Source organism: Trichomycterus rosablanca, chromosome 15, assembly GCF_030014385.1.
Source record: "Trichomycterus rosablanca isolate fTriRos1 chromosome 15, fTriRos1.hap1, whole genome shotgun sequence".
NCBI classification, from domain to species: Eukaryota; Metazoa; Chordata; class Actinopteri; order Siluriformes; family Trichomycteridae; genus Trichomycterus; species Trichomycterus rosablanca.
In genome coordinates this window covers 29,530,259-29,556,349 of record NC_086002.1, presented here as the reverse complement: position 1 = coordinate 29,556,349, position 26,091 = coordinate 29,530,259, and the positions used below count along the sequence as shown (strand labels likewise).

The following is a 26,091-nucleotide window of genomic DNA, read 5'->3' as shown; positions in this document are numbered from 1 at the left end:
CAATGAAAAGTAGTCTGTGTGCAGCTTATATAACAGTGTAAATTTATTCTTCCCTCAAAATAACTCAATATACAGCCATTAATCTCTAAACCACCGGCAACAAAAGTGAGTACACCCCTTAGTGAAAGTTCCCGAAGTGTCAATATTTTGTGTGGCCACCATTATTTCCCAGAACTGCCTTAACTCTCCTGGGCATGGAGTTTACCAGAGCTTCACAGGTTGCCACTGGAATGCTTTTCCACTCCTCCATGACGACATCACGGAGCTGGCGGATATTCGAGACTTTGCGCTCCCCCACCTTCCGCTTGAGGATGCCCCAAAGATGTTCTATTGGGTTTAGGTCTGGAGACATGCTTGGCCAGTCCATCACCTTTACCCTCAGCCTCTTCAATAAAGCAGTGGTCGTCTTAGAGGTGTGTTTGGGGTCATTATCATGCTGGAACACTGCCCTGCGACCCAGTTTCCGGAGGGAGGGGATCATGCTCTGCTTCAGTATTTCACAGTACATATTGGAGTTCATGTGTCCCTCAATGAAATGTAACTCCCCAACACCTGCTGCACTCATGCAGCCCCAGACCATGGCATTCCCACCACCATGCTTGACTGTAGGCATGACACACTTTTCTTTGTACTCCTCACCTGATTGCCACCACACATGCTTGAGACCATCTGAACCAAACAAATTAATCTTGGTCTCATCAGACCATAGGACATGGTTCCAGTAATCCATGTCCTTTGTTGACATGTCTTCAGCAAACTGTTTGCGGGCTTTCTTGTGTAGAGACTTCAGAAGAGGCTTCCTTCTGGGGTGACAGCCATGCAGACCAATTTGATGTAGTGTGCGGCGTATGGTCTGAGCACTGACAGGCTGACCCCCCACCTTTTCAATATCTGCAGCAATGCTGACAGCACTCCTGCGCCTATCTTTCAAAGACAGCAGTTGGATGTGACGCTGAGCTCGTGCACTCAGCTTCTTTGGACGACCAACGCGAGGTCTGTTCTGAGTGGACCCTGCTCTTTTAAAACGCTGGATGATCTTGGCCACTGTGCTGCAGCTCAGTTTCAGGGTGTTGGCAATCTTCTTGTAGCCTTGGCCATCTTCATGTAGTGCAACAATTCGTCTTTTAAGATCCTCAGAGAGTTCTTTGCCATGAGGTGCCATGTTGGAACTTTCAGTGGCCAGTATGAGAGAGTGTGAGAGCTGTACTACTAAATTGAACACACCTGCTCCCTATGCACACCTGAGACCTAGTAACACTAACAAATCACATGACATTTTGGAGGGAAAATGACAAGCAGTGTTCAATTTGGACATTTAGGGGTGTAGTCTCTTAGGGGTGTACTCACTTTTGTTGCCGGTGGTTTGGACATTATTGGCTGTATATTGAGTTATTTTGAGGGAAGAATAAATTTACACTGTTATATAAGCTGCACACAGACTACTTTTCATTGTGTCAAAGTGTCATTTTGTCAGTGTTGTCCCATGAAAAGATATACTTAAATATCTGCAGAAATGTGAGGGGTGTACTCACTTTTGTGATACACTGTACCTGTGGCCATGGAAGTGATTGGAACACCTGAATTCAATTATTTGAATGGGTGAGTGAATACTATTGGCAATATAGTGTATTAACATTTCAGATTACTTTTTTTTTTTTTTACCAAGATCTCATATTGCCATATCATAACTAATTTTTAACAGTTCTTTAAAAGTGCAACAAGAAGGCAACATCACAATTTTTTCAACATGGTCACAAGATCTCGTATTATCATATCATATTACTTTTTTTTTTTTTTTTTACAATTCTCCAAAAGTTCCACAAGAGGAGTTTGCATGTTCTCCCTTTGTCTGCATGTTTTTCCTCCAGTTGCTACGTTTTTTCCCCAGTCCAAAGACATAAAAGTGCCACAAGAGGGCAACATCTCAATTTTTTTTTTTTTTTACCATGGTCACATGATCCCATATTACCATATCTGTTACATGTACATGGTTAGCCTTAATTTAAGGGTACAGTAATTGCTGGTACATTGCCAAGGTGCTACATAACTCAGTGAAGGGGTGTGAAAATAAGCAGAAAACCAGATTTATACCCAGCTAAATCAACTTCCCTTAGCAGGTCTTTAAATGTTACAGTTTTTTACAAACAAAGTGTATTAATTAGAGAACACAAATGTACACACTGGAACTTAAAATCCAACAAAGCTCCCACTCACAAAGTGAACTGTACACGGTGCCAAATAAAACAAATAAGAAAAACAGCTAAACTGCCTAGTCAGGCCTAAACTAACTAACAAAGACAAAAAATACAAGGGGTAGCACCCACTTTTTACCTAATAGGCTAAACATAATAATACCTACGTGTATGAATGTATGGCTGCCTTCTTGCCTGTTCACAATGGGGAAAGTGGGTAAGGAAGAAGGAGAAAAATGAACAATCTTTACAAAACTGATGGCAAAACAAACAAACACAAGGCCAAAATTACAGTGGTTTGTTTGTTTGTTTATTAGGATTTGAATGTCTTGTTTTACACTTTTGTTACATTCATGACAGGAACGGTAGTTACTCATTACACAAGATTCATCATTTTACAAGGTTATATTAAACACAGTCTTGGACAATTTAGTGTCTCCAATTCTCCTCACTTGCACGTCTTTGGACTGTGGGAGGAAACCGTAGCACACGGTGGAAACCAACATGGACACGAGGAGAACATGCAAACTCCACACAGAAAGGGCCCTAACAACCCTACCGGGTTGGGAATCAAACACAGGACCTTCTTGCTGTGAGACGACAGTGCTACCCACTTAGCCACCGTGCTACCCACTTAGCCACCTGACTATCTGCAAGGGCTCTTAACATAGCCTTGTAGCTGTCTATACTTAACCAGAGCTTTTAAAGTTTACAGGCAACAGTTTACAGTCTGTTTCTGTCTTGGCATCTTTGATGTGCTACATGACCACCTTCCCATTGGAAAAACTTGCCCTTGATCCAATATGGGGGCTTTCAAGATGGCGGCCATGCAGGGCCGCAGTGGGCCCCTTTTTCAGCCCGGGAGTTTCATGCCCAAACCCGGCCCACTTTTTCCATGGAGGAGGAATTTGAATAAATGAAACAGCAGCTAGCTCTTACAATGCCCTTTTTATTGGGTATAAGTTCAGGTATATGTTGGTAATTTAACAGAAAACACTTCACTTAAACATGTTAAATTCAAATTTAAATCAGATAAAGATTTAAAAGGTAAAAAAATGTGATAAAGATTTGTACATTTGTACAGGAGCAATAAGTTGAAATAAAAATAATTTGAAATTAAAATTGCATTTGTCTTCCCAACAGAGAGGTGCTCTATTGTTAGGTTTACACTAAACTCTTAAGTAGCTTCATTACACGCATATTTAGTGGCTACCTACAGCATCAAAAGCCTCCTAAGCAGTGCACTGGTTTCTGCAACTTAATATAAACTTAATAAATTAATAACGGTGTCATTGTCTATAGACATGAGACATGGCTTATCTGCTGCTCTGAAGCTTAAAAAAAATTCATTAAGGGTTAGCCTATTTTGCTGAATAACATAACATGCTTGAAGTTTTTTTTTTAAACAATTTAGCCTATATTATGATGGTGTAAAATTGATAGTGATTTAGGTTATTTGTCTCCATTTGTTAAAATAAATTAGACTATCGTGCTGACATCTTTCTGAATGTCTAAACAATTTAACATATACCATGTATATTCTCTACGTTATATTTTACATTACAAATAACTATGTTAGTTTAAATAACTCTGTTAGACTATCCTCTACCCTTCTGTAGTCATGGCCTTCTCGGGATCATCAGTACAGTAGCGTCGGAACAAAAACATTCCTTTAGTTAGGCTATTTAATATATTACACTTCAAATTATGTTTATTATTTTCAGCTTAAAACTGGATATTTGTGATTAATGGTGTGTACTGGGTTCTACAAAATAAACTACGATAAGTTGACGTTGCAAATGTTGCGCAATAGCCTTACAGTGACAATATAAAATTATTTCCATATCTTTCTTTACCGGCTGCATGTCTGCATTCTGTCCTCTGGAAATCAGGTCTGTTAATTTGGCAGCATCTTCTTCCAACGCCTTTCTTTTTTTTAAACCTGGCCTTTTCGGCTTCACCTGGCCTCTTTCTGCCCTCCATCACCACTGACTGATGGTTTGCGCTTTTCTGTTGCTATATTTACTTTTACCGGCGCTCCAGAAAAGAGGAGAATTCCCTCAGATGGTAGAACCCATCTAATCTACTGCGATGTAGGGTTGCGCTGTCAGATGAATGAATGCAAGAAGAAGATTAGATAAGTGACAGATAAGTGTCAAAATTATTTTTCCCATCCAACCGGCCCAAACTCGAGATTTTGGATTGGCATGAGCCGGCCCATCGGGAATCCTCTCTCTGGGCTTGGCACTTACTGCCTGTATAGGTAAATGAGTGAGTGACCACATAAAAAAAGGTATCAGTTTCTGTGCCACCCCTGTGTGAGCAATGGTCTCAGTCTGGCCACCCCTATGAAAATTGTTTGGCTCCGCCACTGTACTTATTACACAGTTCACAAGGTTATATCGAACACAGTCCTGGACAATTTAGTTTCTCCAATTCACCTCACTTGCATGTCTTTGGACTGTGGAAGGAACAGTTTTTTTTTTTTTTTTTTTTTTTTTTTTTTTCTCGTTTTTTTAAAATTTAAATAATTTCCTTTTGTACGGCCAGGATGGATAAGTGTTTTACTCCACTCAGAATGAAAGTGTCAGCTGGCCTTTTTCTTCACGTATTGCTTTGATGTTGAAGAAAAAAGAAAATTTTGGGCTCCTTTGGCAGGTGATTGAAGTAAAGATGTGTGAGGAAAAGCTTCCAGCACCTGGTATTCCCAGGCGGTCTCCCATCCAAGTACTAACCAGGTCCGACCCTGCTTAGCTTCCGAGATCGGGCGTTCTCAGGGTGGTGTGGCCGTAAGTGAAAGACATTACAAATAGTTTCTCTTTTATAGTCGTCCATCAGTCAGCCTTTCACTTCACCAGGTTTAGTCCTTTTCTTTCTCTATTCTACACGCCCCATTTTAAAAAGCGTCTCCTAGTTCCTATGTACCAGAAAAGTCGTCATTTCATGCCTGCAACATCTTACAAAAACACTTGGGACGGGGGAACCTTTATAAACTAATCAAGCTCGTCATATTTAAGGCGCTGTTTACTTAAACAAAAGTCTCAAGTGGAGGACCAAAGCAATTCATTCATTTATAGACGGTGGTGTTTATGCTGTTACACTTTAACCTATAAACAGTTTTACAGGAAAATAAATGATGTCTAAAATAACAAAAAACAAGATAACAAATAATCTAAACATACTGAAGTGAAAGGCTGAATGATGAACGTCTTTAAAAGAGAAACTATTTGCAATGTTTCTCGCTTACGGCCACACCACCCTGAGAACGCCCGATCTCGGAAGCTAAGCAGGGTCGGTCCTGGTTAGTACTTGGATGGGAGACCGTCTGGGAATACCAGGTGCTTTTCCTCACACATCTTTACTTCAACCTCCTGCCAAAGGAGCCGAAAATTTTCTTTTTTTCTTCATCATCAAAGCAATACGTGAAGAAAAAGGCCAGCTGATACTTTCATTCTGAGTAAAACACTTATCCATCCTGGCTGTACGAAAGGAAATTATTTTGTCAATATAACTTTAAAATGCTTAACGAATAACTTTATTTTCCTGCTTTAAAAATTTAAACGTTTCCCTGAATTGCATTTATTAATAACTGTACTAAAAAAACAAATTAGGATCTTTAGCATTTTAGTGACTTTAAAATGAAATTCAAAATTATGTCCAGACATCATCCCCATCTAGTGGTGCTAGAAATGAGTTACATCTTGTAGATGTGGTATAGATTTGTGACATTATTGTTATTATTTATTTATTTATTTATTATTACTGTCTTTTTAATTATTTGTTGTTGTGTCTGTTTACATAAAAGTCTCAAGTGGAGGACCAAAGCAATTCATTCATTTATAGACGGTGGTGTTTATGCTTTTATACTTTAACCTATAAACAGTTTTCAAAAAAGAAATGATTTAAATATCAACAAACACGACAACAAATAATCAAAAATATAACAACAATAATAAAAAATAAGTGAATAATACACTGCTCACAAAAATGAGGGGATATTTCAAAATGAATATGAAGCAATAAAAAAAAGAATCATTCGATTGATTTTTTATAAAACACGAACATCAAAAAAGCAAACACACACCGTTCACACTCATGGTGACTCCATTCATCTACTCATCACACCAGCACAAACCTCACCGAACACAAACCCGCTATTCTGCAACATCAAAACCACCACGCCGACATTTACCTAAAAATAAAAAAATACACTTGGTTCAACCAAAACAGAAGAAAAATGATCATTTCAAATTGATCTACAAAAAAGAAAAAGAACCACTGTAAGAATGATACGTCACTCAAGTTCATATAGGTGTGAAGGCAGGTGAGTGAATACTTATGGCAATATATTATATGTCTTGTGACCATAATAGAAAAAATATTTGTAATGTCGCCCTCTTAGAACACTTTTGGAGAATTGTTAAAAAAAATAACATGAAATGGTAAAATGAAAACATGTGACCATGTTGGTAAAAAATTCTTGTAATGTCGTGTTTGGTTGTTCTCTCTTTCTGTCATTTTGCAGTGCAAGTGGCTGCTGATTGGTTGCAGCCTGTTCTCCACTGCAACCAATAACAGATATGTCCCCAATCCCAATCCGCTCCCTACTCACTCCGCCTCTCCACTCCACCTCTGTTTGCGCGTTCACGTGGAGTGCTCACCACATTAAGGGCTGTTCCAAAGTAATTAGGACGGAGGGGAAGTGAACTGTAAAACCCTTCAACAGCGAGTGAACACAAGAGCACACTCAACCACCACACTCCACAGAAGTGCAGCTAGGAAAGGTGAATGGAGGAAACAACTTACAAATGTAAAATATTATATTAAATTATCCTCATAAGGTGTTAGGGAAAATTTAGGCACAGTCTTCTTCAGTCTTTTTAAAGAAAGTAATGAAATCTGTGATCGGTGAACTTAAACTTCATAAATGGCAAAAAAAAATTCTCAGTGGCTTTGGTGCATTTCTCACATCACTATTAACATTTGCACAACAGTAAGTGCATTTCTCAAAACAATTAGTACAAACTGCAAAACCTAGTTGATAACTTGCAAAAGCGTGTCACTTGCTCCAAATGGAAAGTTCATTCCTCAAAAGCAAGTATTCATGTCAATAAAAGTGTTAGTGTCATCAAAAAAAAAGTCCTGACTCCATTGTTTATGAACAAGATAGTCAAATGGCTTTGTCATGTTTTCATTATGACAGTTCACTCTGTAAGTGTTTTCCAGTGCAAAAAAGTCAGATCATGGTGACACTACCTGAAAATGCTCAAGACAGCACTATACACTATTAGCACACCCATCTGAAATCTACAGTTAAGTTACACATTACTGTATTTAGTGAGGTAAATGAGTACAAGACACTCAATATGTACAGTGTATCACAAAAGTGAGTACACCCCTCACATTTCTGCAAATATTTCATTATATCTTTTCATGGGACAACACTATAGACATGAAACTTGGATATAACTTAGAGTAGTCAGTGTACAGCTTGTACAGCAGTGTAGATTTACTGTCTTCTGAAAATAACTCAACACACAGCCATTAATGTCTAAATAGCTGGCAACATAAGTGAGTACACCCCACAGTGAACATGTCCAAATTGTGCCCAAATGTGTCGTTGTCCCTCCCTGGTGTCATGTGTCAAGGTCCCAGGTGTAAATGGGGAGCAGGGCTGTTAAATTTGGTGTTTTGGGTACAATTCTCTCATACTGGCCACTGGATATTCAACATGGCACCTCATGGCAAAGAACTCTCTGAGGATGTGAGAAATAGAATTGTTGCTCTCCACAAAGATGGCCTGGGCTATAAGAAGATTGCTAACACCCTGAAACTGAGCTACAGCATGGTGGCCAAGGTCATACAGCGGTTTTCCAGGACAGGTTCCACTCGGAACAGGCTTCGCCAGGGTCGACCAAAGAAGTTGAGTCCACGTGTTCGGCGTCATATCCAGAGGTTGGCTTTAAAAAATAGACACATGAGTGCTGCCAGCATTGCTGCAGAGGTTGAAGACGTGGGAGGTCAGCCTGTCAGTGCTCAGACCATACGCCGCACACTGCATCAACTCGGTCTGCATGGTCGTCATCCCAGAAGGAAGCTGACGCACAAGAAAGCCCGCAAACAGTTTGCTGAAGACAAGCAGTCCAAGAACATGGATTACTGGAATGCCCTGTGGTCTGACGAGACCAAGATAAACTTGTTTGGCTCAGATGGTGTCCAGCATGTGTGGCGGCGCCCTGGTGAGAAGTACCAAGACAACTGTATCTTGCCTACAGTCAAGCATGGTGGTGGTAGCATCATGGTCTTGGGCTGCATGAGTGTTGCTGGCACTGGGGAGCTGCAGTTCATTGAGGGAAACATGAATTCCAACATGTACTGTGACATTCTGAAACAGAGCATGATCCCCTCCCTTCGAAAACTGGGCCTCATGGCAGTTTTCCAACAGGATAACGACCCCAAACACAACCTCCAAGATGACAACTGCCTTGCTGAGGAAGCTGAAGGTAAAGGTGATGGACTAAACCCAATTGAGCACCTGTGGCGCATCCTCAAGTGGAAGGTGGAGGAGTTCAAGGTGTCTAACATCCACCAGCTCCGTGATGGAGTGGAAGAGGATTCCAGTAGCAACCTGTGCAGCTCTGGTGAATTCCATGCCCAGGAGGGTTAAGGCAGTGCTGGATAATAATGGTGGTCACACAAAATATTGACACTTTGGGCACAATTTGGACATGTTCACTGTGGGGTGTACTCACTTATGTTGCCAGCCATTTAGACATTAATGGCTGTGTGTTGAGTTATTTTCAGAAGACAGTAAATCTACACTGCTATACAAGTTGTACACTGACTACTCTAAGTTATATCCAAGTTTTAGTTCTATAGTGTTGTCCCATGAAAAGATATAATAAAATATTTGCAGAAATGTGAGGGGTGTACTCACTTTTGTGATACACTGTATATCACTCAGGTGTAGTTAAAACTGTTAATTATATATACGTTTTTCTATCGAATGCTATAGTAAAATGTAATTGTATTTTTACAATATAAAAATTATTTTTATTCTTACTTTAGCTAGCTAACTAGCTACACTTTTTCTCACATAGCTAACGTTCTTTAATGATAAACGTAGCCCTCATACAATCGCTCTGACATACCTAAGTATTTTAATATTAGTAATGCGCGTTGTTTGGCGTATTTTACAAGCCGATGTGAGTAACTGTGTGTTTGTAAATGGAGCGGCAGGTCTTCGGTAGCAGCCGTTAGCCGCTAGCAGGAGCACTGATAGCTGACAACACAACATATTTGCATATCTGAATACTAATCGCTTTTCGGTGAAATTCACTGATGTTTAAACAAAATGTGTAATTTTCGTGTTTCATCTAACTGCGTCCGAAATGGCATACATCGACAGTATGTACTAGATTTAATACAGTACACACTGCTTGACCGTTAAAGTAGTACGCTCTTTAAGTACGCGAGTATGCAGTATGCATCGAACTTCACACACACCAGCCGTCTAATAAGTGTCATGTGAAACACAACGTCAAGCCACCAAATCAAAATTGCCACAATTCATTATTTTTTTTCTAAAAAGCCACTCATATAACCATAACATTATTAATTACAAACTTTTAATTTCACTTGTAAACGGTTATCTCCGCACTGTCCACCCTTTTTACATTCCGCTTTGAACACCTTCGCTGCTCCAGTTGCATTATGGGATACTATTAGATCGGATAGTGTGCTATGATTGCATACTTAAAAATGGCTGCCGATCTAGTACGCCATCCGGGCGTACTGCTTTCTGCGTACTATGTATTCGGGCACACTAGATGATCTCGCGTACTGCTTTCGCGATCCGAAGACTTTCTTGGGGCGGGGGTGGGGGTGGGGTAGACAGCTACACAGCTACACAGCTACACCTGCCCGTTGGTTGCGCTGTGACAGAAATACACCTCTGGGCATGCGCACTTGCGCATGTTTTTTTTTTTTGCGCAGTATAGCGCATGCGTGTTACAGAGAGAGATGAAGCTAGTTTCAGAAAAGATGCGTTTTGCACGGAAACACGGAACCGGCATTTTGAAATGTGGTATCCGTTTTCACTAATGATCGTTTTCGGTCTCCTTAAACGCCGGATTGGTGTGCAGGAAAGTCTAAATGATAAAGGGGCTGCGTCTGAAAGCGCATACTTCCATACTGAACGGTACACGATGAGATGATGTAGTGTGTCCGAATATATAATAAACAGAAAACATAATGAAACAGATCAGCAGCCTTTACACACTTGCACTTTCCTATCACATAACTGAACTGGAGCAGTGAAGGTGTTCAAAGCGAAAAAGGCAGACAGTGCAGAGGTGACGGTTTTAAAATTGTAAATTAATAATGTTATGGTTATATACTCTCCCAAGTAACGTTATGAGTAGTTTTTTAGGGAAAAAATATGAATAGAGGCAATTTTACGGTGATGTGACGTCGTGCATCACATGATATTGTTAAGCCTTTTTTTAAAACAAACGTGAAAGTGATCTATTTGCCACTATGTCCTAGCATTTAACCCATCCATTCAGTGAAACACATATACACACACTAGTGAAGTGAGCAGTCAGAGTTTAAAGTGGGCTGGTCTGAATCATATAACTCCTAGTGGGCAAGCAAGTCCCTAATTTATTTAATCCCAGTTAATAATGCCAATATTTTTATGGTGTTTACCAACCACACCTTTATCGGGTGACCCTTTTCTGGAAGAAATGAACAGCATTAATTACAGGAATTGCTGACCTTGTTTGTAATAACGTTATTGATTGTCTCCTTCTGCCCATCTGACAGGCACCTATTCCAGTGTGGTAGCGGAACGTCTGTTAGTAATATATTTGCCAATATCACTCAGGTATGTTGACAGTTATTTATATATATATATACCGTAATGAAATGTTAATGGTCTGAATCGTTATTGCTGAAACAGTGTTCTTTACCTTAGTGCACATCTTTTAGTGGACCATGAAAAGTACAGTGCGTATCAGGTGTCCTCGAATCAACGGAGAAAAGCTGTTGCGAGTGTCAAGAAACGGCTATTGGAACTGTATCAAGAGCAGAATGTTTTCTGTGGATGCAATGAGAAATTTTTAGATGGCCATGTGTTGAGTGATGAGTGTATGGAGAGAGTGAGTTACAGTGATAAAACTGAGCAGGGCATGATTGGAGAGAGTGATGGAATTGAAACTGAGCAGGGCATGGTTGGTGGGGGTGATGGCATTGAAACTGAGCAGGGCATGGTTGGAGGGAGTGATAGCATGGAAATTGAGCAGTGCAATGAGGGACAGTGTGATGATTTCGAAAATGGGGAAGACGTTGTTGAGCCCTTTTGGGATGCATGGGAGCATCATGACATGAGTGAACCTAAGAGTCATGAATGGCAACCTGACCTAGCGCAATCTTTGGCAAACTGGGCAGTAGAATTTGGTATTAAGCTTGTAGCGCTTTCAACTCTTCTTGTCCTTCTGAGACCCTGGCACCCTGACCTCCCAAAAGATGCAAGGACCTTGCTTAAAACAAAGACAAATTATCAGGTCTCACAAATTAAAGGAGGGATGTTCTTTTACTTTGGAATTCTAAACTCGCTGAACAACACGCTAGCTCTGATCTGGGAAAATGTAAAAAATGGTCATGTATTCAAAATACAGTTAAATTTTGATGGGCTTCCTTTGTTCAAAAGTTCCAATACTCAATTTTGGCCTATTCTAGGGTTACTAAAAGTATACACATCTGCAAAACCATTTGTGATTGGTATTTTTAGTGGTGTTAGCAAGCCGAAATGTTTAGAAGAATATCTAAAAAGTCTTGTGGAAGAGTTAAAAACTTTACATTCTGGATTTATTTTCAAGGGTAAGACCTTCTTCATAACTGTCTCCTCAGTAATATGCGATGCACCTGCTAGGGCATTTATTAAAGGCATAAAGGGCCACTCTGGATATTATGGATGCGATAAATGTGTGACTCGTGGCAGACGAATCAATCACAATGTTGCTTTCCTGAATTAGATGCTCAGAGAAGGACTGATGAAAGTTTCAGGTTATATACTGATGAAGAGCATCATACAACAACATCCCCTCTGACAAATACATACATAGGCATGGTATCAAAATTCCCACATGATTATATGCATCTATCATGTTTAGGAGTGATGCGAAAATTAGTGGTGCTGTGGTCAAGTGGACCCCTTAAAACTAGACTACAATCAAGGGACCTAAACAAAGTGTCAGAAAATCTTAAACAATTAATAAATAATAATAATAATACATTTTATTTATATAGCGCTTTTCAAGATACTCAAAGACGCTTTACATAAGACAAATAATCAAAACAAATACGTACATACACCATACAAATCATAGTACAAAATCAAAATAGTACATCAACATCAAGAATAATTAAGATAAAAACAAAGAGAGCAGCATAAGACAGTTCATTAAAAATTAGCTAAATTATGAGAGAGAACAACAAATATAGAACAATTTCTTAAAATTAGACAGAAACAGGACAGATTTACATGCAATCAGGAAACTGAAAACTTTACAAGTTTTAGGATCTAGGACTTCACATTTCTGTCGTGATCTAAGTATAAAAACTATTAAAAAGAATAGCAAAAATAAAAGCATTTATTTCGTGTTGTTACAAGTTAAATGCCATATTGAATAGATGAGTTTTGAGAAGTGACTTGAATTTGGACAGGTCAGGACAATCTCGTAGGTGTTTGGGGAGAGCATTCCATAAAGATGGAGCAGCTATGGAAAAGGCCCTGTCACCCCAGGTCCGGTGCTTGGTCCTAGAGGGTATGGACAGTAGGTTAGCCTCAGAAGAGCGAAGGCTACGGGAGGGAATGTGCTGATGGAGCAGGTCGGTGAGGTAGGATGGGGCCTGATTATGGAGAGCTTTGTGAGTGAATAGAAGAATTTTGAATTGAATGCGTTGAGCAACGGGAAGCCAATGAAGTTTTTGTAGAACAGGTGTAATATGATCACGGGAGCGAGTATGAGTAAGGAGGCGAGCAGCTGAATTCTGGATATACTGAAGTTTTTTTAGGATTTTGTTAGATGTACCATAAAGGATGCTATTGCAATAATCAATTCTGGATGTAATAAAAGCATGAATCAAGGTTTCGGCGGCAGAAAAGGAGAGTGATGGACGTAGACGTGCTATGTTTTTTAGATGAAAGAAAGCAGTTTTGGTGATGTGATTTACATGGCGGTCAAAAGAGAGGTTGCTATCAAAAATTACACCAAGATTTCGGATGTTAGAAGACGGAGACAAAGTGTCATTATCAATGGTAATTTGAAAATTTTTTGTGGTTTTTGCCAGGGTTGTAGGACCTACGATGATCATATCTGATTTTTCACAGTTTAATTTGAGGAAATTAGCTTTCATCCACAATTTCATTTCAGTGATGCAATTTGTCATAGTGGAGTGAAGTTCAGTATTAATGGATTTGGAGGAGATGTAAAGCTGAATATCATCAGCATAGCAGTGGAAATGTAAACCATGCCGACGTATGATGTCACCAAGGGGGAGCATATAAAGAATAAACAAAAGGGGACCTAACACTGAGCCTTGGGGAACGCCTTGGGACAGTGGAGCAATGGCAGAACTACAATTGTTGATATTAACAAACTGTTGTCTGTTTACGAGATATGACCTTAACCACAAAAGGGCAGTACCAGTGATGTTGACAGAGGATTCAAGGCGGGACAGAAGAATGGAGTGATTAATGGTGTCAAAAGCTGCAGTAAGATCAAGGAGGACGAGAATATTAATTTGTCCAGAGTCTGAGGAAAGAAGAAGGTCATTTGTGACTTTGAGGAGGGCTGACTCAGTGCTGTGCTGGGGGCGGAAACCAGACTGAAATGATTCAAATAGATTATTGGAATTTAGGTGATCTTTGAGCTGTGAGGCAACAACACGTTCCAGTATTTTCGACAGAAATGGAAGATTGGAAATGGGCCGAAAGTTACTCATAATGTTAGAGTCAAGTCCAGGTTTTTTAAGTATGGGAGTAACAGCAGCCAATTTGAGTGATTGAGGGACTGAGCCAGAACTAAGAGAGGAATTGATTATCTCTGTGATAAGTGATGAGATAACTGGAAAACAACCCTTAACAAGTTTTGATGGAGCAGGATCCAAAACACAAGTGGAGCTTCGCATCCCTGTTAAGATCTCAGATAGGTCCAAATGAGACACAGGTGAGAACTGAGACAGAGGCTGGGTAATAAATTGAGATGAGATAGGCGGAGAAACAGAGATGACAGGGGAAACTGTCAGAAAATTGTGGATATTCTCAACTTTTGTTTGAAAAAATGAGAGGTAAGAGTTACACTTGTCAACTGTAAAGGAATTGGTAGTATTGTCAACTGGTTTGAGAAGTTTATTTATTGTGGAAAAGAGAGTCTTAGGATTTGTTGATCCAGCATGTATGAGTTCGGAATAGTAAGTGGATCGGGCTGCCGTAAGAGCGTCTTTGTAATGTTGAAGATAATCAGAATAAATCTGATAATGTACTGTTAGACCGGTTTTCTTATAAAGTCTTTCAAGCTGGCGTTTACGGGATTTCATTTGGTGAAGCTCAATTGTGTACCATGGTGCGGAATGACTAAATGAAACAAATTTGGTTCTCAAAGGAGCCAGCTCATCAAGACATGAGGCGAGTATGTCATTATAGTAATCGACAAGGTCAGATGAATTACTAGACAGTACAGGACAGACAGACATCTTTTTAACAAGAGAATCTGAGAAAGCAGAGGGAGAGATATATTGAAGATTCCTGAAGGATATTTTACGTTTAGCTCTAGTGATGGGCCTAGTGACCTCAATGTCCATGATGATTGTCAAATGATCAGAGACAGTAAGGTCATGGCTGGACGGCTGATGAACTAGGACACCAGTAGAGCAGACAAGGTCAAGAGTATGACCTTTTTTATGAGTTGGAAAATGTATATGTTGTGTGAAATTAAAACACTGTAACAATTCCAAAAATTCCCTGGCAAATTTACAGTTGTTGTCATCAATATGGATGTTAAAATCACCCATAAGCAGTACAGAGGATGAGAGGGCACTAAGCTGGGTTAAAAAATCTGAAAAATCAGAGAGAAAGGAAGCGTTTGGCTTTGGCGGACGATAAACTACAGCAGTGACCAGAGGAGTAGGCCCTGACAACTTGAAAGCCAGGTGTTCAAAAGAAAGAGCAGCAGGAAAAGACAAAGTGGTTATTTTAATATCATCCCTATAGACTGCAGCAACACCACCACCTCGCCCTTCCATACGAGGTTCATCAATATACGAGTATCCCATTGGCGTGGTCTGATTTAACGTAAAATAATCCAAGGGTTTATGCCAAGTTTCAGTGAGACAGAAAAAGTCTAGTTCACTGTCAGATATAAATTCACTAAGTACAGTACTTTTTGTGTTGAGTGAACGAACATTAAGCAATGCCATTTTCAAGTGGTATTGTTGTGTAGTTGGCTGTGAGGAACGAGGAAGAGAACGGAGATTTGCTAAGTCCACTCCGCGTTTCCCATCCCACTCCGTGGACAGCGTTGTCATGGAGACTACACCGCTACTGGTGTGCAAGGCAGCAGCGCTCTGATGACGTGTTTGCGGAGCGACAGTGCGCACGGCTGACCAGAAGGATGGAATAGCGTTACCGTTTCGAAGATAAACAAGCTTTCTCCGGGAGCCCCTGTGAATATAACGAGGCCGGCGAAGGAGTCCAAGCTGTTTGATGACTGAAATACACGATGGAGTAGTGCAGTTGTTGAACTTCCTCAGCTGGTCAACGGAATAGTTCAACATCGTGCCGATCCCAGGAAAACTCATCCACCGTTCACCACCGGCCGCAGACGCGATGTACAGTAGAAAGAACAAAAAGTATCAAAAGCACAAATAAAAGTATCAAAAGTAACATAAAAGAAATAGATCCACAAGGTGTGTAAAAAGATGAAAACGAAAAACGATAAAAATACAATAAAATACGGTAAAATACGGTAACGGTAGCGGCAGCCAAATGCGCCAGCGTCCACCATCACCAATTAAAGTACAATATACCCTCTGAATTTGCACGGAAACCAAGAGGGCTAGATGAGACCTGTAGGTGGAAAGCATCAGAGTGGCGCCAATTCATGCTGTATTCAGGACCAGTTGTGCTGCGAAATGTACTTTCATCAGCCCTTTTTCAAAACTTCATGTTGTTTTCCACTGCCATGTTTATCTTGGCCCACCCATTTTTGTGTATGGACTTAAACGACTTTGCAAAATCTTTGCTTCTGACGTTTGTTTCACATTTTGGTGAGACCTATGGAATGCAGTACATATCATACAATGTTCATGGTCTTGTGCACCTTGCAGATGATGTCAAAGAACATGGACATTTAGATACAATATCAGGGTTTCCGTTTGAAAATTATTTGGGGCAGCTGAAAAGACTTGTCAGGCAGCCACATTTCCCTGTAGCTCAGATTATTCGTCGCTTATCAGAAATGGAAAGCATAATAAAAGAAAACATCAGTCAACCATTTTCACATTGTTTGAGAAACGAACACAATCACGATCCTGTACCTCTCAGTATGAGTAATGCTACCCATCAGTACAGCGAATTATCTCTGGAGAGTTTTTGCATTAAAACTTCTAAAGGTGATAATTGTGTTCACATTGGTGATACAATAGCTCTGGTTAGAAACATTCTTGATGTTGAGGGAACAGTGGTGTTGGTTTACAATGAATTTAAAACAAAAGCAAATTACTTTGATTATCCGTTGACTTCTACTCATTTGGGGATATTTCTGCTTTCTAATCTTGACTCAACCTTGCTGTACACATCTGCTGTTGATTCAGTTTGTAAGTATGTATTACTTCCATTTAAGGATGATTTTGTTGGAATTCCTCTGATTCATGTGTAAGAGTAGAAGAGGGTTGAGGGATGTCAATAGTCAGACAACATACATTTCATTAACAAGTAATTGTTATAATTTGTCTTGCTGCTGTAAAAGGATTTTGTTGTAAATCACTTGCCCTGTGGACTTGACTCAAATGTGAGATTATTGCTTATGTGAATAATTGCTGATATTCTATGTTTCCTCCACATAATCAAAGTTCAAATCCTTGTTCACTCAAAAATGTTTGTTTTTATTCATACAAAAATCTTTTACAGTTTAAAAGTAACAAAAAGGGACAGGGCTGAAACAAACCTTTGGATATACTGCATTGTTAATTTTATTTTGCTAATTGCACAATTGTTACTCTGTACTTCCCTTACTCTTTGGTACAGTAAATAAAGATTTACTAGATGTATTTCTTTTCTCAGTTTGTTTTGTCAGTCTCTTTTAAAGACATAACAGAAGTACAGAATTACAACACTGTGACGGTCACATTAAAACGTAAGTATCTCCCTTAACATTTTTTTTTCCATGAATACTAGCGATACTTCTGTTTGTTAGGTTTGGAGCTTTGTTTGTTAGGTTTCTGTTTGTTAGGTTTAGAGAGAATGTTCACATTAGAGAAGAAAATGTTTATTTATTTATTTATTTTTAGTATACAGCCATTGTTTGTGCTTTATTTCATCAGTATTGTGACCAGGTCCAAAGTAGTCCCCACATAATATAGTAAATGATTGTAAACACTTTTCTGTTTTTCCACTACAGGATGTTTCACATTGTGGAATTTGCAGACAAAAAGGTTGCAGTAGTCCCAGCTGTTTGGGTATCGAATGGAATCTGTAGCTGGCCCCCATACAAAAATGGAAACGAGATGAGCAAGGCAGTGAAAAAGCAAGAAATTCCGAATCCAGACTGGGCAAAATACGCTGTCATAATGAGATGCACGAAAAGTGTGTAATTTCAAAATACTCATGAATAGCTTTCTTGTGAAGTATGTCATGCCACAGCTTACCATATAATGATTTAATTAATCACCTGTTTTCTAAAATGTTTGCAATAACAAAATGCTTGAAGTTGAATTTTATGAATATGTAATTCCATGCTATACCATATTTAGTTCTGACCACATACTGGTTGGCTGAGACACGCTCAGTGCCAATGCACATGTTAACTGGGGTTATTATAGTCCTTGTCTTATTCAGTTTAAGTTTACTGTATATGCACATTTGGAACCCTGCACTTAAAACTGTTTTCATAAATATATTTACTGAGCATTCTAAGAAAACCTGAGCCAGTCAGACTTGAGAGAGCTATTATATAATGCTACATAAATGCTTCTGCCTTTATTTTGCCATCAGATTCATACGATGCTATAAGGCCTAAATTAGCACTGGCTGAATAGCAAAGTGATCTGCAAACAGAGAGTGAAGATGACACAATGCCCTCATACAAAAGAAGGAAAGGAAGGTAAATGTTCTATTAGCCAAATAACTACATGCCACCAACTGATGATTAAGACTAATGGGACATTATGGACAATTACCCAACCTTGCTGTCACCTGTATCTCTTTTGGGAAATACTATGTCAAGTCTACCTTAATTTGAAAAGTACATTCTTTGTATTCAATAGGGGATTCAATAAGAAATATATTCAGTCTGACAGTGAAGACGATGTTGGAGACAATGGTGATTTTGAAGAAACAATATCTGATGTAAGTTATCTGCCAGATACTGCCAATGGTAAGAAAATTTTATTTTAGTATGGTAAAACCTAACGAGCACAAACTAATCGTTTATTGATACGTTAATATTAACCTTGGAACGTCTCCAGAGTTAATGGGTCAATTTGGTGCTTTTTTTTTTTTTTTAACCTAAATCCTTATAATTATACATAAAACTTGCTAACGTGTTCTGTGCATCAAGAGCTTGTCCATATTGGCCTCTGATAATGACACTCAGCAGAGAACACAACTGCAGACAGTATTTCATGAACTGTAGTAAGCCCAACTCCAGGAAAGTTATTGCTGATGCATATAAAACAACTTGCCTCTTGTAGATTTAAATTCAAAGTATGCATATGTTGATAAACTGAAGATTTTTGTACTGATGTTGTTAACCTCCAGCTACTAGACAAGCAACTAATGCGACATCACCACCCAATGTGCCAGAAAGAACTCTAGGTACATTCTTGTTAAACATTTTCTGTTTTCTAAATAAATGCATATTTCACGTGTTATGCCTTGCTTGAATATGATGTAGAAATTCTGATCTATCGACTACACTGCAGCGTAAACAGGATCATTGTTCATCTTTCTTTAGGCATCACACCACCACCCCTGTTTCCACCACCTCAGCTCCGAACAACATTGATGGTAAATACCCCAGCAACCCGACAAATGCAGAGCGAGGCAGATGCATGTAAGCAGCTTTAAATTCAAACGAATGCAAGAAAAGTTGGTAAAATGCTATTATTATTATTATTATTGTTATTGTTATTGTTATACTCCAGCTACTAGTCAAGCCACTGATGCTGGGACAATACCACCCAATGTGCCTGAAAGAACTCTAGGTACATCATTCTTGTTAATCATTTTAAATTAAATTATAATATACTGACTATATTGCAGTGTTAACAGGTTAATTGTTTATCTTTCTATAGGCATCACAGCACAAACACCTCAGCTACCGACATCACTTAGGTTAAATACCCCAGCAAGGAGACAACTGCAGATCGAGACAACCACACGTAAGTAGTTCTAATTGAAAATAGATTCTAAAGAATGTGTAACATTCAGGAGTGAGCAAGCTTTTTTTTTTTTTTTGCTTAAAATATAATACACTAGTTTGTTAGAGAGTAATGTTTGCTGACACACCAGTCTCCATCAGGCCTAAATGTGGGGTCAGCACTGATTACATTCTTGAATCCATTCCTTTTTGGGACATAGGGACATGTGCTAACAGTCTTAATATTTCATAGCTGTGCAGATCGAAATTCTCACTCAGCTTGAAATAATCAAGCAGCAACAGGCCCAAATCCTGCTGTTACTACAAAAACAAAACTCTATGGGTGCTATGGGTACAGACCAGACAGAAGTGGTGGCGATAGCAGCAAAGTTTCCCATTAAGGACAGGAGTGGTCTTACCACACTAGAGCAGGAGCTTCGTGAAAGCCCAGCCATCAAAGAGAAAGCAGTAAGTAAATACAGTATGAAAGTGATTTATTTGCCACTATGCTTGTACACAGCAGAATTGGTCCATTCGCATTCGACCCATCCATGTAATGAAACACACACATTGTGTGTGTGTGTGTGTGTATATGTATGTGTGTGTGTGTGTTTATATATATATCTACATATTACAATATATATATATATATACCGTACCACCGTGCCGTCCTATATATATATATATATATATATATATATATATATATATATATTATAATATAATATATAATATATATATTATAATATGCTATAATATAATATGCACACACACACATACACTAGTGAAGTGAACACAAATGCCTAGAGTGATGAGCAGCCTCCACAGCACCCAGGGAACAATTCGGAGTAAGGTGCCTTGCCCAAGGGCACTTCAGCCGTATCATGACTGGGCTTTACCGGGAATCGAACCGGGGACCTTCAGATCACAATGCCGGTTCCTTAAGCCCATGACTGCCCTAATATCAGGGGTGGGAAGCCTTTTTTGTTCGTATTATGATTGTGTTCTAGTGCTTCTTTTTTTAGATTTCACATCTGATCACTACTTTTATCTTTTTTTAAAGATTTGTAAATTAGCTTACACAATGTCAACTTATTGCTGTTTTGCTTCAGATAAACTAGTTTGGCATCATCGGGGGTACAAATGTAAGAGATACGACATGGCGTACTCTTCAGAAGATGATTTCAAATGACCTCGCTAGATCAATGAACTGGAAAGGGGCCAATGGAAAGGTCTCATTCAGCGACTCATGTTTACGAGAAATAGTCAATCGTAAGTACACTGATTAATAATCACATAAAAGACAGTGTCATGTTCAGGAGGGACAAACTACATAACATATTGTAGATCTCAGTTTTCCTAAGGGACAGGTGGGATCTATAGCACTTTCTTACCCAGGGGCCCTTTACTGTCATAATCTGACCATGAGGACTCTCCTAATTTCAAGTACTGTTTTTAAGTGATAGATATTTGCCTAACATGTCATGTTTCTCTATTTTAGAGACAGTGAGAAAAAATGTTGTGTGTGCAGAAGCCACAGATGTAGCCATTGAGTCAGTGGTAAAAAGATGGCTACATCTGGCTCCAGATAGAGATGGAGGGAGAAAGGAGAGGGCAAGGAGACAAGAGGAGGTAATTTCTGCATTACATACCTCTCTACTATATTTCAAACAGTTGAATGGGTAGCTGATTTGTAGAGGCATGCAGTCGATGTCGATGTATAGTGACCTGTTTTCTTAAACAACAACAAAAAAAAAACATTAAAAAAAACATTAAAAAGGGGAAGCTTGCCACCAGTCAAAAGTCAGTGTAGACTTGTGTCTGTACTCTCACTGTACAACCACAATTGAATTATAGATTAGATGAGATTTATGTCCATTAGAAAACTGATTCACTGCTCCTGCATTTTACAGCTCCAGTGAAAGACTAGAAGAACTGGTAAGATATGGAAGATACGGCCTGATGTGGAAGAGGAAATGCAGCTCTACAAACAGGAAAAGTCATTCCATTTGATTCTAATTTACAGCACATGGTAGCGGTCACTAAAAAGGAAATGGTTTAGTCCCCATGGTTTAGTAATCCATTCTCGGTTTATAAACTGTACCCGTTAATTTGTAATCCGTACTCCTGATTTTGTAAAATACCCGTGGATTTGTGAAATGTAATCTCAAATTTAAAATTAGAAACCTTATTTTGTAAACTTTACCCAGGTTTATATATGTTTGTTATAGCATAGCATGCTCTAAGTTTATACTAGTACAGGTTTTTATTATACACACATATGGCTCTGCCCTCATAAATTATAATTAATGTGGAATAAAATCTGTTTTCTACTTAGTAAACATAATATATGTATAATGTGATATCTATCTGTCTGTCTCTATCTATCTATCTCTCCATCTATCTGTATCTGTATATATCTGTCTATATATATCCATCTATCTATATATCTGTCTATCTTATCTCTCTATCTATAGATATCTAACTATTTCTAACTCTGTCTCTATATCTATCTGTCTATCTATATATTTGTCTATATATCTATTTCTATATCTATCTCTAACTCTATCTATCTATCTCGCTATCTATCTAGATATGTATGTCTATATATCTGTCTATATATCTAGATCTATCTCTATCTATTTGTATATGTATATATATATATGTGTGTGTGTGTGTGTATATATATATATATATATATATATATATATATATACAGTGTATCACAAAAGTGAGTACACCCCTCACATTTCTGCAGATATTTAAGTATATCTTTTCATGGGACAACACTGACAAAATGACACTTTGACACAATGAAAAGTAGTCTGTGTGCAGCTTATATAAAAGTGTAAATTTATTCTTCCCTCAAAATAACTCAATATACAGCCATTAATGTCTAAACCACCGGCAACAAAAGTGAGTACACCCCTTAGTGAAAGTTCCTGAAGTGTCAATATTTTGTGTGGCCACCATTATTTCCCAGAACTGCCTTAACTCTCCTGGGCATGGAGTTTACCAGAGCTTCACAGGTTGCCACTGGAATGCTTTTCCAGTCCTCCATGACGACATCACGGAGCTGGCGGATATTCGAGACTTTGCGCTCCTCCACCTTCCGCTTGAGGATGCCCCAAAGATGTTCTATTGGGTTTAGGTCTGGAGACATGCTTGGCCAGTCCATCACCTTTACCCTCAGCCTCTTCAATAAAGCAGTGGTCGTCTTAGAGGTGTGTTTGTGGTCATTATCATGCTGGAACACTGCCCTGCGACCCAGTTTCCGGAGGGAGGGGATCATGCTCTGCTTCAGTATTTCACAGTACATATTGGAGTTCATGTGTCCCTCAATGAAATGTAACTCCCCAACACCTGCTGCACTCATGCAGCCCCAGACCATGGCATTCCCACCACCATGCTTGACTGTAGGCATGACACACTTATCTTTGTACTCCTCACCTGATTGCCGCCACACATGCTTGAGACCATCTGAACCAAACAAATTAATCTTGGTCTCATCAGACCATAGGACATGGTTCCAGTAATCCATGTCCTTTGTTGACATGTCTTCAGCAAACTGTTTGCGGGCTTTCTTGTGTAGAGACTTCAGAAGAGGCTTCCTTCTGGGGTGACAGCCATGCAGACCAATTTGATGTAGTGTGCGGCGTATGGTCTGAGCACTGACAGGCTGACCCCCCACCTTTTCAATCTCTGCAGCAATGCTGACAGCACTCCTGCGCCTATCTTTCAAAGACAGCAGTTGGATGTGACGCTGAGCACGTGCACTCAGCTTCTTTGGACGACCAACGCGAGGTCTGTTCTGAGTGGACCCTGCTCTTTTAAAACGCTGGATGATCTTGGCCACTGTGCTGCAGCTCAGTTTCAGGGTGTTGGCAATCTTCTTGTAGCCTTGGCCATCTTCATGTAGCGCAACAATTCGTCTTTTAAGATCCTCAGAGAGTTCTTTGCCATGAGGTGCCATGTTGGAACTTTCAGTGACCAGTATGAGAGAGTGTGAGAGCTGTACTACTAAATTGAACACACCTGCTCCCTATGCACACCTGAGACCTAGTAACACTAACAAATCACATGACATTTTGGAGGGAAAATGACAAGCAGTGCTCAATTTGGACATTTAGGGGTGTAGTCTCTTAGGGGTGTACTCACTTTTGTTGCCGGTGGTTTAGACATTAATGGCTGTATATTGAGTTATTTTGAGGGAAGAATAAATTTACACTGTTATATAAGCTGCACACAGACTACTTTTCATTGTGTCAAAGTGTCATTTTGTCAGTGTTGTCCCATAAAAAGATATACTTAAATATCTGCAGAAATGTGAGGGGTGTACTCACTTTTGTGATACACTGTATATATACAGTGCCTTGCAAAAGTATTCAGCCCCCTTGAACTTTTCAACCTTTTGCCACATTTCAGGCTTTAAACATAACGATATGAAATTGTAATTTTTTGTGAAGAATCAACAACAAGTGGGACACAATTGTGAAGTGGAACGAAATTTATTGGATATTTTAAACTTTTTTTAGAAATAAAAAACTGAAAAGTGGGGCGTGCAATATTATTCAGCCCCCTTGCGTTAATACTTTGTAGCGCCACCTTTTGCTGCGATTACAGCTGCAAGTCGCTTGTTTTGCACATCGAGAGACAGAAATTTTTGCCCATTCTTCCTTGCAAAACAGCTCGAGCTTAGTGAGGTTGGATGGAGAGCGTTTGTGAACAGCAGTTTTCAGCTCTTTCCACAGATTCTCAATGGGATTCAGGTCTGGACTTTGACTTGGCCATTCTAACACCTGGATACGTTTATTTGTGAACCATTCCATTGTAGATTTTGCTTTATGTTTTGGATCATTGTCTTGTTGGAAGATAAATCTCCGTCCCAGTCTCAGGTCTTTTGCAGACTGCAACAGGTTTTGTTCCAGAATGGTCCTGTATTTGGCTCCATCCATCTTCCCATCAATTTTAACCATCTTCCCTGTCCCTGCTGAAGAAAAGCAGGCCCAAACCATGATGCTGCCACCACCATGTTTGACAGTGGGGATGGTGTGTTCAGGGTGATGAGCTGTGTTGCTTTTATGCCAAACATAACGTTTTGCGTTGTGGCCAAAAAGTTCGATTTTGGTTTCATCTGACCAGAGCACCTTCTTCCACATGTTTGGTGTGTCTCCCAGGTGACTTTTTATAGATATCTTTGAGAAATGGCTTTCTTCTTGCCACTCTTCCATAAAGGCCAGATTTGTGCAGTGTATACGACTGATTGTTGTCCTATGGACAGATTCTCCCACCTCAGCTGTAGATCTCTGCAGTTCATTCAGAGTGATCATGGGCCTCTTGGCTGCATCTCTGATCAGTCTTCTCCTTGTTTGAGCTGAAAGTTTAGAGGGACGGCCGGGTCTTGGTAGATTTGCAGTGGTCTGATACTCCCTTCATTTCAATATGATCGCTTGCACAGTGCTCCTTGAGATGTTTAAAGCTTGGGAAATCTTTTTGTATCCAAATTCGGCTTTAAACTTCTCCACAACAGTATCTCGGACCTGCCTGGTGTGTTTCTTGGTCTTCATGATGCTCTCTGCGCTTTAAACAGAACTCTGAGACTATCACAGAGCAGGTGCATTTATACGGAGACTTGATTACACACAGGTGGATTCTATTTATCACCATCAGTCATTTAGGTCAACATTGGATCATTCAGAGATCCTCACTGAACTTCTGGAGTGAGTTTGCTGCACTGAAAGTAAAGGGGCTGAATAATATTGCACGCCCCACTTTTCAGGTTTTTATTTCTAAAAAAAGTTTAAAATATCCAATAAATTTCGTTCCACTTCACAATTGTGTCGCACTTGTTATTGATTCTTCACAAAAAATTACAATTTCATATCTTTATGTTTAAAGCCTGAAATGTGGCAAAAGGTTGAAAAGTTCAAGGGGGCTGAATACTTTTGCAAGGCACTGTATATATATATTTATATGTATATATATATATATATATGTATATATATATATATATATATATATATGTATATATATATATATATATATATATATATATATATATATACATATAAATATATATATATCATGATTTAGGTTTGTGTATACTGCAGTTGCCATTTTTTTATAGAGACATTGTATTGTAATGTATGTAAATCGTTATTTAATAAAAGCAGTCATTTTCCATGTAACCTGATTCTGTTTTCTGAGGGAAGGATTGGCAGACAGGGTGGGATAGGATGGGGGGATACTGGTAATAA

At 39.1% G+C, this 26,091-nt stretch overlaps 1 long non-coding RNA gene and 3 pseudogenes across 1 annotated transcript; 3 read left to right on the top strand and 1 right to left on the bottom strand.

Moving 5' to 3' along the window:
* The window catches only part of LOC134328698 (NACHT, LRR and PYD domains-containing protein 12-like), a 228,595-nt pseudogene that overhangs the window by 112,976 nt on the left and 89,528 nt on the right, over positions 1-26,091 (top strand).
* Positions 4,879-4,987, bottom strand: LOC134329645 (5S ribosomal RNA; annotated as a pseudogene).
* Positions 5,434-5,542, top strand: LOC134329676 (5S ribosomal RNA; annotated as a pseudogene).
* Positions 21,053-21,896, top strand: LOC134329138 (uncharacterized). The gene is made up of 3 exons (XR_010014793.1): positions 21,053-21,106; positions 21,366-21,466; positions 21,748-21,896. It is a non-coding gene; the product is annotated as an uncharacterized LOC134329138 (long non-coding RNA).